Consider the following 14,361-nt stretch of genomic DNA (forward strand, 5'->3'; position numbering starts at 1 on the left):
AAGAGGAACAGCTTTGAGGAAGTTGGGGACAGAATGTCTAGATCAGTTCTGTGTTAGACACATTGAGTTTGAGGATCCCTTGGAACTTCGTGTAGCCAACAGTTATATATCTGGGTCTAGAGCTCAAGAGACAGTTCAGAGCAGGAGGGATAGATTCGGAATCCTGGACATATACATAGAAAGTAAAATCTTAGGGATGAATGAGGCTGCTGGGGAGAGGGTATAGAGTAGGACCAGAAGAAGTCTGGGCTTAAGATCCTCAGGGAAGTAAAAATTCAAGTTATCTTCAGAGGAAGAGGACCCAGGAGAAGACAACAAGAAAGGATGTCAAAGTGGCAGGAGAACCAGGAAGAGGAGTGGTCAAGGAAACTGCTGCAGGGGCTCTTGGTTGCCCACCCAACACCCGTCCCTCTATCTTCCTTGACAGAAGCATGTGGACCTCCCTGCTCCAGAGAGTGGATCATGATAGTGGAAGCCAGTGCTGGTAATCCCATTCCCCTTGTCAGTGATTGGCTTGGGAATGGCCATGTGACCCACTGAGACCAGTGAAACATGAGAGAGTTCTAAAGGGCTTCTGGGAAAAGTTTCCCATTCTTAAGACAGAGGCAAGGACGAGATGGTTCTATTTTACCTCTGGACTTTGTCAAGTCTGTGTGTGACACATGGAACAGTTGCAGCTATTTTGTGACCATAAGGAAAACCAGCCTAAGGATCAAGCCAATACACCAAAGCTGGCAGAGAGAAGAAATGGGAGGAACCTGAGTCTTTGATGACATTGGTAATCCACTGTAGCAACCATCCCTGGAATCCATTCTTCTGCTGAGCTGTTTTCTATGTGATTTAATGAATCGTGTTTTGTTTTAGCTAGTTTGGATCAGTTTTTCTGGTACTTTCTATTAGAATAACCAAGGGAGGAAAATATTTCTACAGAATCACACTCCTCAGAAATTCAGTTATGAAAAAAATCTAATACTGTCAATTGGATTTGGCAATATGGTGATCACAAGGCCAATTCAGTAGAGAGATGAGCTAGAAGGCTGACTGAAGAGACTAGAGGGTGAATGGGAGGTGTGGAAGTAAAGACAGTAAGTTCAGACAATTCCTTTAAGAAGCTTGGTTGAGGAAGGATGATGGAAAAACAGCTAGAGGGAAGACCTGGATTTGCAGTCGGTTAAGGACAGGCTATCCTGTGATAAACAAATGCCAGATCTCAGTGGCTCAACACATACGAGTTTCGTATTTTGCTTTTGTTTTTTCACTCCTATGGAGTCCTCTGTGAATCGGACAGCTCCCTTCCAGTGATGGCTCAGGGGTCTGGGTTGTTTCCATATTGTGGTTACTCCATCTTGATGTGAGACCTCATGGTCACCAGGGCAGATGAAGGGTGAGCTGAGGGAAGTCCCCTGCCTTATCCTGCTAGTGACACTTGGTCACTTTTCCTTGTAGTCCATTGGACAGAACCTGTCACATGGCCCTGCGTAGCTGCAGGGGAGCTGGGAAATTTGGGGGCACAGATGGTTATGTGGTGAATGCCAACTGTGTCTTCTGGACCTTAACTTTCTGAGCCTCATTTTTTCCTGAGTAAAATAAAATATCAACCCACTCACAGAGCACCTGTGTACATCAAACAAGATATGGAGAAACTCTCTTTTCCATTGGCTTCCATGATTCAGTTTTGTCCTGGTTTTTCCATGCCTTCATGGTTTGTGTGTTAAAAACAAATCCCCCTACTGAACACCTACTATGTAATCCTAATAGTAATAGCTAGAATTTACTGTGTGCTTACTATGAACCAGGCACAATTCCAGGCACTGCCTCATATGTTGACACAGTATTGGATGTGGGTAGATTTATCATTTGTAGACAAGGGCCCAGCTGGGTCTCAGGCCCAGCACGCTGTCTGGCATACAGAAGACATTCCAGAAACATTTGGATAAACTAAGCAACTCGTTCAAGTCATGGATCTAGCAAGGGGGGACGTGACACTCCAGGCCAGGACTCTTAGCTCAGTGCTCTTTACACTATGTTACCATCTTTTTTCTTCATTCACCCAACTACTGCTGATTCTCTGAGGTGGCTGGGGGTATGGATCTAGGGGAGCATTTAGATCTTGCTGCATCAAGAGTTTCAGCATGGCCAGGTGTGTTAGACTAAATAATGGCCCCCAAATATATCTAGGTCTTAATCCGTGGAACCTGTGAATGTGACCTTATATGGCAAAAAGGGCTTTGCTGGAATGCAGATGTGATTAAGGATCTCAAGATGGAAAGGTTCTCCTGGATTATCCAGGTGGGCCTAAATGCAGTCACATGCATCTTTATCAGAAAGAGGCAGGGGGAGAGTTCACATACGCACAGAGGAGGAGGCAATGTGACCCACGGAGGCAGAGACTGGAGTGATGGCGGCCACAGCCAAGGAGTGCCGGCAGCCACCAGAAGCTGGAAGAGGTAAAGAGTAGATTCTTCCTTCTCTAGAGCCTCTGGAGGGAGTGTGGCCTTCCCAATTCCTTGATTTCAGCTCAAGGGTGCTGATTTCAGACTGCTGGCCTCTAGAACTATGAGAGAATAACTTCCTGTTGATTGAAGCAACTCAGTTTGCGGTAATTTGTTATGACAGCCACAGGAAACTGATACACTAGGTTTGGAGGATGGCCCAGGAACACCTCAGGGTCTGCAGTCCCCTGACCTCTCTCATCTGGGAGGTCATGAAGAGGTTCCTACAGGCCCCTATGCCCACAGCAGAAATGGAGGAAGAGGCTGGTATTGGACTGGTATTGGACTGGAAGAAGATTTTTAAAAAATGGTCTATAGACTCCTGGGAATCAGAATTTGAAAGCCACCCAACCAACAATCTTATTTTGCACCTGCTGTGTGGCAGACCTGCTGGGAATATAGATATAGTAAGACTTGGAATTGGTTATAGGTAGACTCATGGTGTCGAGGCTGAGGCTGAGCTGTCCCGAGGCTGGGCTGTGGGCAGGAGCTGTCTGGGCACAAGAATTCCCAGGCCTTGCTAAGGGGTCAAGTACTTGGGCAGGAAGGGCCTGGAATCTGGAATCTCCTCCGCCAATGAAAGCAGATGTGAGGAGGGTGCCAGTCCCAAGGGGTGTTTTGTTTGTCTTCTCCGGAGTTAAGACAAGGGTGATAGAGGAAGCCGGCCTGGAGTCCTGCCTGACCTGGAAGGAAGTTCAAGGGGTGAAGTGTGGAGCTGCCAAGCTCCAGGGGGCCTGGGAGGCCTGCAGCTGAGGTGTGGCCTGCAGGGGCTGGCAATAGCCAGGAATGGGGGCAGGGGATGCTGGTCAGCACCCAGCAACAGGAACATTCCATACTTTCCTAAGGGAGGCCCCTCAGGGCGAGAAGTTGCTGTTCTGTTCATTTTCTTGAGGGGGGGCACTTTGAGAATCTGACATGGTGAAGACAATCACAGCTTCTGTGGTCCTTTGTGGCTCTCTGTCTCTCCTCGTCTTTCTTCCCTTCTCCTGTCTCTTCTCCTTTCTCACCTTTGCTCCCTCCAGCCTTTCTTTTCTCTCTGTATGTCTCCTTGACTCGTCCTGTCTCTCTTTGTGTCCACTGCTCATGTCTGCGTCTGTGTGTGTCTCTCTCTTTCTCTCTCTCTCACACACACACACACATACACACAGAGCCTGACTTTGTTAGGGTCACTTCAGCTACAGGGCCAGGCTATCACAGGAAACACCTGTGCTGTGACATTGCCCAAGCTCACTTTTTCTATTTTCTCATTTGTACTTCCTCATTCATCCCTTCCTTTATAAATACCTGCTCACAATGTCATTGGTGCCTTTCTGGTCCCCTCAGATATCTTCATCTATTTTTATCAGCAAATACCCAAACACCTTCCTGTGCCTCCCCACGCCCATCCCTGTGCATGGACCCAGCTGGCAGAGAATCTCAGCCCCTTGGGGCAGATGGGGTCAGGAGCCTGCTGGGGAATGGGCAGCAGGCAGGTGGTGCCCAGAGAGGTCTGGCTCTTCACCTTGACTCCTTAGAAGCGAATCAAGAGGAGTAGGAGATTACACGCCCCCACCCCCTCCAGGCTTTAACCCCCTGGGGCTGCTCCCTCCTGAAGCCCAGGAGCCCTTGAAGCAGCAGAATACCCAGGTGAGTGCTGCAGAGCTCCCCATTAGCACAGGATTTAGAGCTGGGATACTGGAGGGGTGTCTGGATCCTACCTCTATTCCTGGTGACCTCTGGCAAGAAACATAGTCTCTTTAAGCCTCAGTATTTTTAATCTGAAAGATGGGTATTTTTATTTGCTGTATCTATTGCCAAAGGCTTCTGTGGCATGAGCTACCTCCAAGGGTGACGACAACGAGGATAAGGTTGATGCTGATGACAGCAACAGTCATTACCATGTGTCAGGCACTGTTCTAAGTGCCTTAGTATAAACTCAAATCTATAGTAACCTCATAAGTAGGTAGTATTATCATCTCTGTTTTACAGGTGAAGAAATGGAGGTGCAGAGAGGTTAAGCTACTTGTCCACTGTTGCACAGCTGGTAAGTAGCAGAGCTGGAATTCAAACCTGGCAGTCTGGCTGCAGACCTCATACCCTAATGACTGAGTGCCTCCTGATGGCCTATGACATAGTCTCTCCTTCCTATACTCTTCTGCGATGGCCTGGAAGAAGATTGTTGGTGCTCCTTTCCCACGTACCTCTGAGAAACTACTTTTACAGGCCTGGCTCTATGGACAAGTGCTCAGGAGGAGGTGGTCCAGTCAGCAGAAGCGATTGTCCAGGTCCTGAGAGCATGTGGCCATCTCCACCTTGCTTCTTCTGAGGGACATGGGGTCACTGGGAGGAGGAAGTGGGGGCTGCTTCAGGGTTTCAGTAACCATCTGTGTTTTTCCGTGAAGCCTCTTCAGGCTTTGTTACCACAATACATTTATTTTTGGAGAATTACTATTTCCGGCTTGGCACACCAGGCCTCTTATTTGTCAGCCGCATTCTTTCTGGGTTCTACTGAAATGTGTGTATATCGATTTGCTGCTACTGTCTTTGCTTCTCTTCTAAAAACAGTACTTGAGTGGGAAGCACTGTGTCTTCACTCCTTCAACAAACATGGCTTTTGCGGACAGAGCACTGTGCTGATGGCTCTGGGGGACATCAAAGATGAAATTGGTGTGGCCCTTGCCCTCCAGAATCTTACAGTCCACTAACGACAAGAGAACATGCACAGAGGTCACTGTAATGGTACTGGAGGAACACACAACTGATGCTTTAAGGCCCAGACCCAGAAGTGGCTCACATATCCTCTTGGCCAGAACTTGGTCATTTGGCCACATCTAGTTACAAAGGAGGCTGGGAAATGTAGTCTACTGTCAAGTGGCCAAGTGTCCAGCCAAAATATTCACGTGGGAGAAAGGGACAATAGGGCAATTATTATCTCTATCCAAAGGACTGGAGCCTTGGCATATGGATAGGGTATTGTTAGGTAGAAATTAAAGGGGGACAGCATTCCAGGTAGAGAAAGTGACAGAGATGTGGGAAGGTGCATGATGGATTTGAGAAAATGAATATCCAGTATAACTGGAATGTAGGATTCACGTAGACGAGGTTGTTACCCACCTCTGGGTGGAGATGGGGCAGGCCTCATCTCTTTAATAGGCTGCTCAATCTTCCTACAGAATGTGACCCTTGTCACCTGCTGTCTCAAAACTTAAATCTTTTTTCATCAACTAGACAGGATATGTACACTGTGAGCCCTACTTAGGAAATTTAATCTTGAACCAATAGCAATCTAGATCTATCAAAATCTTGGCTCCCCATGCTTGTGCTGTTTGACTACTCTTTTCACCAGTGATTCTTATATTCATGCTGTTCACTGTGTTGGGTTTTATGTTAAGCCCTTGGAAGAATGGCCACATGAAGAACAGTTGGGTATGTTCCAATAAAAATTAAGGATGTCGCTTAGTTCATTGTATAACATGGTATTTTTCTTTGTATAAGAACCAACCAGGTATATCTCTTAGTATCATACTGCTCTATCCTTGGCATTCAACACTTCAACAAATGTTTATTAAGACACTGACTATTGACAGGTACTGAGCCAGGTGTTTTATAGAGAGAGAAGAGATAGTCCTAACTTCAAGGAGCTCACAGTCTGAGGCATGGGATAGGACGTGTGGCAATGTGGAGTGGACAGATACGTAACAAGCATGTATGACATAATCTGTAAGTGTTGTGAGAGATGTAGGACAGGATGCTGTGGGAGCCTGGGGAGGGAAGTTTGAAGAAGGCCTTTGGAAGGATCTAAGTCTTGAAGGTTGAGTCTTGAAGGTTAATAATGTGAGGAATAGATAAAAGAATGTTTCTGACAAAGGGAACAGTTTGTGCAAAGGCATGGAGAAATGAGAGAGGGTGGGGTGGAGGTGGTCAGAGAACTGTAAGCAGCCCTGCATGGCTCTGGTTTAGGAGACATGGGAACACAACTGGAGACGTACCTGGGGCTGGTCACACGGGCGGGCCTTGCAGCCACACTGAGAAGGCTGGTCTTTGGCTCAAAGGCTCTGTGCAGTCCTGGCATGTGATTAGACCCATGTTTTAGAAATGTCGGCCTTGTCAACATAAAGTGGGCAGGAAAGGGACTAAGAAGGGGAGCTGTTGCATTATTTCAGGTGTGACATGATGTGACTTTAAATGTGTGAAAACAAAGTAGGCATGGAGAGGTGGAGAGAGATTTGAGGACTATGAAGGAAGAAGGACCCATAGTACTTGGTGACTGATTCGGGGTAAAGGAGAGCTGCCTGGTCGATGTTTGCATCGGGTGGTTACTCATGCAGAGGGAGATAGGAGGAGGAGCAGGTGAGGGGTGGGAGAGCGGAGTTTGACCACGGATGCACTGAGACAGGGTCAGGCAGTCAGATGTGCAGGGCGAAGATGGAGATTGAGGACTTACCAACGTACAGGTACTGGTTAAAGAGAGGAGTGTGTTCAAACCTGGTGAACATTGAATGATGCACCTGCTGTGTCGTCAGACACTTTTATTAAACAAAAAACGTTTATGGAATGCCCACCTCGGGCCTGGAACCTGCACACTTACTCTTCTAGCCCTCTGCCTCAGCCTTAGAGGACAGATTTGCTTCTTGATGCTTGGCCTGGCTGGAGGAAGATTTAAGTCTGTAGGTATTATTATCAGTCTGATTTCATGGGGAGGTTCAGAGAAGTGAAGTGAGCAGCTCAAGGTCAGACCCCACAAAAGGGTGCAGGGGGGATTTGGATCAGGTTTTTTTGTGGCCTGGCCTTCACCACAGCTGCCTTTCGTGATGTGGGTGACCTCTGAGCAGGAGATGCTGAGATCAGAGTGGAACGTGATGCTCACAGGGGGTTGCATAAGTCAGCCGGGTGAGGGCAACCTGACTTTGGCCTTGACCCAAGTTCGTGCACTGGCTTCTGCATCTGGGACACCCTGAGGGGAGTCAGCACAGTGATCTCCTGGGAATGCTCTGAGAGGGCTTGGCACCCGTTTTATTATCTTTGTCAGAGCAGGAGGCTTTCTGCCTCTCTCTCTCCTCCACATCCCTTCTGACCTAGGGGCTGCAGGGGAGGCCTGCGATGAGCCAGAACTGACACCAGGCCGCCCTGTCCCTGGTAGGAGGAGAGGTTCACCAGCATTAGATTTTGAAAGGTTTGAACAAGCGGATGGGAGGTAGGGAACAAAGGGGAGGGGGCACTTAATCACTGAGGTTTAATCAGTACAAGGCTGGTGTAGTGGGTTGAATTGTGTCCCCCCAAAAATATGTGCAAGTCCTAAGCCCTGGTGCCTGTGAATGTGACCTTATTAGGAACAGTGATCTTTGCAGATGTAATTAAGAAACTCGAGACGAGATCATCTTGGATTTAGGGTGGGCCCTAAATCGCTAAAAACTGGATCCCTAAATCCAGTTTTTGTTTTTTTTCCCCCACAGAGTCAACACAATTTATTACTGAACAGCTCTTTCACCTTCACACAGACTATTTCAAAGAGCTGGAACAAGTGTGGGGTGGAGGCTTGGGCAGGGACAGAAAGGAGAGGGAGCTCTGATGCCCAGGGAAGAGGCCATGTGAAGATGGAGGCAGAGGTTGGAGTGGTGCTGCCACAAGCCAAGAATGCCTGGAGCCACCAGAAGCTGGAAGAGGCAAGGACGGATGCTCCCCGAGAGCCTTCAGATGGAGCACAGCCCTGCCATCTCTTGATTTTGACCAGTGAGACTAATTTCAGATTTCTGGCCTCCAGAACTGTGAGAGAATAAGTTTCTGTTGTTGTAAGCCACCAAGTTTGTGGCAATTTGTTATGGCAGCCCCAGGAAACTAATACAGCTGGCAAACATGTGGCAGATAGTAGCCTCCTATGCCCAAGGCAGACATCAATAATCGCTCTCAGCAATCTTTCCCATGGAGTCCAACACTGCCTCCTGTTCTGCCCACAGGGCCCTCCAGGCAGGTGTTATGGCTGTGACTGGAGTTGACAAGCTCCATGAAACCTACTGGCATCATTGATTTAGTCCCTGCTGCTTACCCAACACTGGGCGAGGCACTGGCAGCTCAGAACAGGGGCTGGCGGGGCCACTGTTCTCAAGGGGCTCAGAGTCTTGGCCTGTGTGTGGGTGTGGGAGTATCACCTCGGTAGTATTAACAGCTCTGCTTAGTCTTTGAATATCTGCTCAGGCCCACCTGGACTCTGCTCAACAGCTGGGCCTCCACCAGCTCCCTGGCTGTCCAGCTATGGCTCAGCAGACCCAGCCTGGAAGCTGTGGCCTCACTCCCATGCGAGGGGAATAAGCCACCCACAATGCATTAAATGGTGTAAACCACCACTTGAGCCAATGTGGTAAAGAAAAACATACCAGTGCCTGGATTTAAGGGCTGTGGAATTCCTGAGGAGGCTTCCTTATTCTTTCTGGAGCCATGGAGAAAGACAGTACAGGGGAGGTGTGACATGGGAGCTGTGGCTTGACAGAGGAGTAGAAAGTATCCAGATATGGAGAAAGGGACAAGAAATCATTAAGGATGCAGCCTCCCTCACCTCCATGGGGGAGTGTTACCAAACCAGGCTTGTTTTGCCCACCACACAGTACAGCAATCACCGAGATGACAAGTTTACAGCAGAGAAAAGGTTTACTCATAAGGCAGCCAAGTGAGGAGACGAGAGAACAAGTCTCAAACCTGCCTTCCTGACACTGAGGATTAGGGATATTTGTGGGATAAAGGGGCAGAGTAGTCTGAAGCATGGGGACAGATAATTGAAGGTAAGGAAAAGTGAGGTAATCAGTTACCTGCACAAGCACAGTCAAGCTTTATGACTCTTTACAGGAGGCACATTCACAAAACGGCGGTGTTAGCATGATCTGAGGGTGGAGTTTTCAGCCCCCTGACATCAAAGGGTCACCTATCAGGCATTTGTGCAGGCCCAGTTGATGAGTCGGTAGTCTTAACTGGCCTCAACTGGACAAGGAGTCAACTCTCACTTCCTGAAAAACTTAAGCACCTGTTACCACGGTCAACCAAGGGTCAGAGATATTGTCTATAGAGTGGACTTTATTTTTTTGTGTAAGGAAGATTGACCCTGAGCTGACATCTGTTGGCAATCTTCTTTTTGCTTGAGCAAGATTGTCGCTGAGCTAACTAACATCTGTGCCAATCTTCCTCTACTTTATGTGGGATGCTGCCACAGCATGGCTTGACGATTGGTGCTATGTCCGGGCCCGGGATCTGAACCTGTGAACCCAGGGTCACCCAAAGCAGAGTGCACAAACTTAACCACTACATCCCTGGGCTGGCCCCTAGATTGGACTTTAGTAACGCACTATCTAACTACTTTTGCAAACAGACAACTGAGTATAGTTAAAGCAAGTTGGCCCCCCGTTTCAGGAGTACTTTTTATCTTTCTGTCAAGGGCTGATTCCTCACTCAGGGTGGTTCTTTCTTCTTCCTCCCTCCCTCCTTCCCTCCTTCCTTCCTCCCTCCCTTCCTCTCCTCCTTCCTCCCCTGCCCCCTTTTTTTCTTTTTTCAGCATAGCCCTCCAATTACTTGCATCAGAATCACTGGTTAACTTATAAAAATGCAGATTCCTGGGCCACATCCCAGACATAATGAGTAACACTCTCTGAGGTTAACACCCTCCCCAGATGATTCTGATGCACCATCAACTGGGAATTATTGACCTAAAGGTATTTCCAACATAGCCCACCATTGCTGGACTGATACAAAGCAGGTGTGTGCGTTTTTGGGCGGAGCCCCTTCTCTCCTTGGGAAACTTGTCATGGGATATGGAGGCTCCTTGACTCAGAACAACCCTGAGCCATGGGTCAGTTTGTGCGTGTTGCCCTCAGTGGCTAGCCAGGGATTCGGTGAGAATGGCTTTGCTACTTATTAGCTGAGTGGTTTTAAGTAAGCTACTTAACCTCTGCCTCAATTTTCTAATCTGTCAAATGGGGCAACCAATAGAATCAACCTCAAAGGGTTGTTGGGAGGACCAAGTGAGGGTGGTATGTAAAGGACCTCATCTGGTGCACAGTACGGTTCGATAAAGCAGAGGTGTTGTTTGATTTTATTTTTTTGTTTTTAAGTAATGATGATGAAGAAAATGAAGTTATATCTTCTCTGAAAGACAGAAAACTTGAATAAAATCATACTCAGCCCAGTTGAAGCTTGTTTAGTAGCTAAAGATCAAATTGGTGAAAATGGGGTCAGATATGCCTGAAGCTCGGCAATGATTCTCAATAGACTGCATTTCAGACCCACTGTATTCAAACACATCAGTCTAACCTGAATCTCTAGTGAGGAGGCATCTGCATTAGAAGAAAAAAGAAAGAAAAGAAAAAAGAGAAAACTTTCCTATGAAAAGAATCACCTGGGGGTACTTGTGGAAATACATCTTTCCTGACTTCTGGAGATTCTGCTTTAGGAGTTGGGGTTGGGTTCTGGAATTTGCATTTTTAAACAGGAACTTCTTTTGAAAGTTAGAGAAGCACTGATTTAAAGCAAGTTTGAGCTTCTGTGGTGGAGAGGGTTTTTGGTGCCATCTGATTAGTCAGGAACCTCCTTCTTTGCTACCTACAATTCTTTGTGATGGCTCCACCTCCAGCCAGGACTCTGGAAATATTGTTTATAGTGTGGAGACTTGAGGGCTGTGTTTGGAGATTACAGAGCACAAAATCTTAGTATGTGTATGTGTTTGTACAAACACACACTCTGAAAACTACCTAAGATGATGGTAGAAAAAGAGAATTGGCTAAAGTCATAGAAGTTGGGGGCCAGACACTGCACAGAGGAAAATGATCTCTAACGCTAAGTAAAAACAAAAGGATGAGAGGATATTCCCATAGACAGATGGGGAGAATTTGGGACTGAATCCTGAGTGGAGGGTCCTACAGCTGACACTCAACAGTCCCCACTTCTGTCACATTCCAAGATGGTGCAGCTTTACAGACTGTTTCCACCTGGGAATTCTGGGAGGACCAACCCTTCCCTATGTGCGTCAAGCCTAGAAAATGCTAGAACCTGTCCTATTGCTCGTGGGACAAGGAGAGGCCCTCTTGGCCAACCCTAGTGAGACATGAGCCAGAGAGAGGCTAAGATTCTTGCTCCTTCCCCTCCCCATCTCTTTCTAAGGACCATTCTCCCCATTCTAGACCTTCTTTGCTGTCTCTTCCCTGGAGCTGACCACCAAGGGGATGGCTTTTCTTGCTGAATCCCGTGCTGCTGTTGTCTTAGCTGTTCTGACATGACTTCTGTAACTGGAACTTGAAGATAATATTTTGGACAGTATCATGCCCAAACAGTCACATTTTGAAGAACCATCCATACCAATGTGTTGAAGATGTGAACGAACCCATGCTGGATTAACAGTGATCTCTCAAGACTGGACCAAAAACACCAGATATGGCAGGAATTGAACAAGCTCTTGGAAAATTATTTCTGAAAACAAAACAACAATGAGACTATGCAACTCTGTGAATGTACTAAAAACCATTGAGATGTGTAATTTAAATGGGGAATTGTACAGTATGTGAATTATATCTCAATAAAACTGTTACCCATTCCCATACCCCCCCCCCCAAAAAAAGAAGAATTAAATGCTAAAAAGTAGATGATGTCCTGGAAAGGTAGTTTCTCATTTTAAGACGTAATGATCAGCCTGTGTAGGACATGGTTTTCTCTCCCACCCTAAACTGTTTAGAAATACCAGCATGTGATCATCTTTCGGTAGCACAGAACCTGCTCCATCCCCATCCCCACAAACCATGCTGCTATTAAGAGGGTAAGATTTGACAAATCCCAAAAGAGCCAAAGATGCTAACCATTACTTTTCAGGTTTGGGTTGACAAACTGAATCCTGACACTGTTAATAATAGTAGCTAGCACTTAGTGATCAGCTACTGCATGTCAGGGATTGCCTAAGCACATTCAACCCTCATGAGAACCCTGTAAGGCAGTGTTAGTAGTATCCACAATTCACACATGAGAAAACTGAAGCACAGTTGGAGTAAATTGCCCACAGTCACACAGCTGGCAAAGGGGGGAGCCAGAATTCAACCTCAGGTTCTAATCTTGGCTGCACATTGGAAACATCCAGAGAGCTTTATAATCCACTGGTGCTGGTTCCTGTCCCCGGAGATTCTGATTTTATTGATTTGGGGTGTGACCTGAGTATCAGGCTTTTTGTTTTTGGTTTTTTAATAGTATAGCAGGTGATTTTAATAAGGACCACTCTCTACAGTCCAAGGTCTACATGAAAGAAGCTGTTCACTCCTTGTAGGTACCACACCCATGACTTGGGTAGCTGTCACTGGTATCAAGGCTAAATTCCTGTTTTGGGTTAATAGAGGGCAGAGGTGAAAGAAATGAGAAACCTCAAGTAAATTGGATTTGAGAAGGCCTGTAGGGGGAGCTCTCATGCCCTATCACACACCGTCAATTACACCAAACAGGAAGAGACCTGTAACAGTATTTTCAACAGGAAGTAGAACTACTTTACTAGTGAAGGAAGATTTCTCTCCCCACCCAGCAACAGCCTGGCCAATGAGAAACACTGCAGCTCAGTCAATGAGAAGCCATTGCTTCCCTGAACTGTTACTTTCCCTCAATGGACTTTCATTTAGAATAGCCCCTCCCTACTCCTTCTTTTTCTCTATAAAAGCAGCTCTTCTCCTTTGTTCTCCAGATTTGCCTATGGGTTGCCATAGCATGCACATTCTGAACTGCAATTCTTCTGGCTATTCCCAAATAAACTTGTTTTGAGGGTAAAACAACAAGTGAATTTGGTTTTTGGTTGACTTATGAATATGAGTTTCCAGGATGGTGGCCATGGCTGCAGGCTTCTGCACAATTTGCCAGGCCTTGTCTGATCCTTGACCTCTGCTGGAAACCATGATCTCACCCCCAAGTCCAGCCCCACCCCTCCCTAAGCCCTTTGCCCAAGTCTCACCCTGGGTGTGGGGGGACTTGAGGCAGCTTCAGTGCAAGAGCGTGTTCCTATAGCAAGAATTCCTGGTTGTTAATCCACCTAATCCTGTGCTAAATTCCTATAAACAGCTTTTGGACTTTGTCCTGGGTCTGCCCTGCGAACCTAATTAAGGTCCCTGCATGTCTGCTCCGCTCCTCCATGAAGTCCTCATCAGGAACACTGCTCTCTCTCTCATGTGTGCCCCTGCATTTCACCTAGGGAGGAGAGGCTCTCTTCAGCCTCTGACCCCTGTGGCTGCCCCCTTTATAATTACAGTCCTAACTTCCTATCCTGCCACCATCCCGAGTAGGTGTCCCTCCATCTAGTTTTGTGCTGGCTTCCTTTGGAGTCCTGGCAGCCTGCTTCCTATGAAATGGTCCTCTTAAAGACCCACACACTTGCCCAGGATTTACGTTTCAACTCTGTTTAAGGGTCTGCCCTTCAGAATAGAGATGTACAGTAGAGTCCTCTGAAGTTATTATGGAAATTAGGTTAGAAACATATCACTAAAATATCCAAGGAAAGAAAGCGAGAAACCAGAACCTGAGAATACAATGCCCCACCTTCAGGACCTCTAGGTGCTGGGCCATTCCCTGGCATGCTGGGCTGCAGGAGGGGCAGCCTCTCTCTCCTGCCCTCCTAAGCCTGGCGGGCTTCTTTGCTGCTTCTACCATCAGGAGGCAGCTGCAGGAAGGAGCTTGAGTCTCCCCAGGTTTGACAAGTGCAGCAGGAGACTGGCTAAACTCTACTGGAGAATGTGAGCCTGGTTAGACCCTTGGCTCTCACTGTTGACCTCTGTCCTAAATACGGACCCCTCTGTGGTTGGCCACATAATGCTCTGACTTGACAGCTCCCAACTGGTCGTCTCACTGCTGAGCTTCTCAAGCCTTTCAGCTTTACCTTTTAGAAACCGTGTTC

General features: G+C 47.2%; 1 long non-coding RNA gene across 2 annotated transcripts; it reads left to right on the top strand.

The window, feature by feature from the left end:
* Positions 1 to 3,631: 3,631 nt before the first annotated feature.
* On the top strand, positions 3,632 to 12,066 carry LOC106831464 (uncharacterized). Of its 2 annotated transcripts, XR_001398177.3 has the most exons (3): positions 3,705 to 4,118; positions 4,461 to 4,515; positions 7,925 to 12,066. It is a non-coding gene; the product is annotated as an uncharacterized lncRNA (long non-coding RNA). The 2 variants fall into 2 exon arrangements; XR_011493272.1 differs by lacking the exon at positions 7,925 to 12,066 and having other exon boundaries at positions 3,632 to 4,118; positions 4,461 to 5,930.
* Positions 12,067 to 14,361: the final 2,295 nt, after the last annotated feature.

Source organism: Equus asinus, chromosome 12 (assembly GCF_041296235.1).
Source record: "Equus asinus isolate D_3611 breed Donkey chromosome 12, EquAss-T2T_v2, whole genome shotgun sequence".
In the NCBI taxonomy this organism is placed as follows: Eukaryota; Metazoa; Chordata; class Mammalia; order Perissodactyla; family Equidae; genus Equus; species Equus asinus.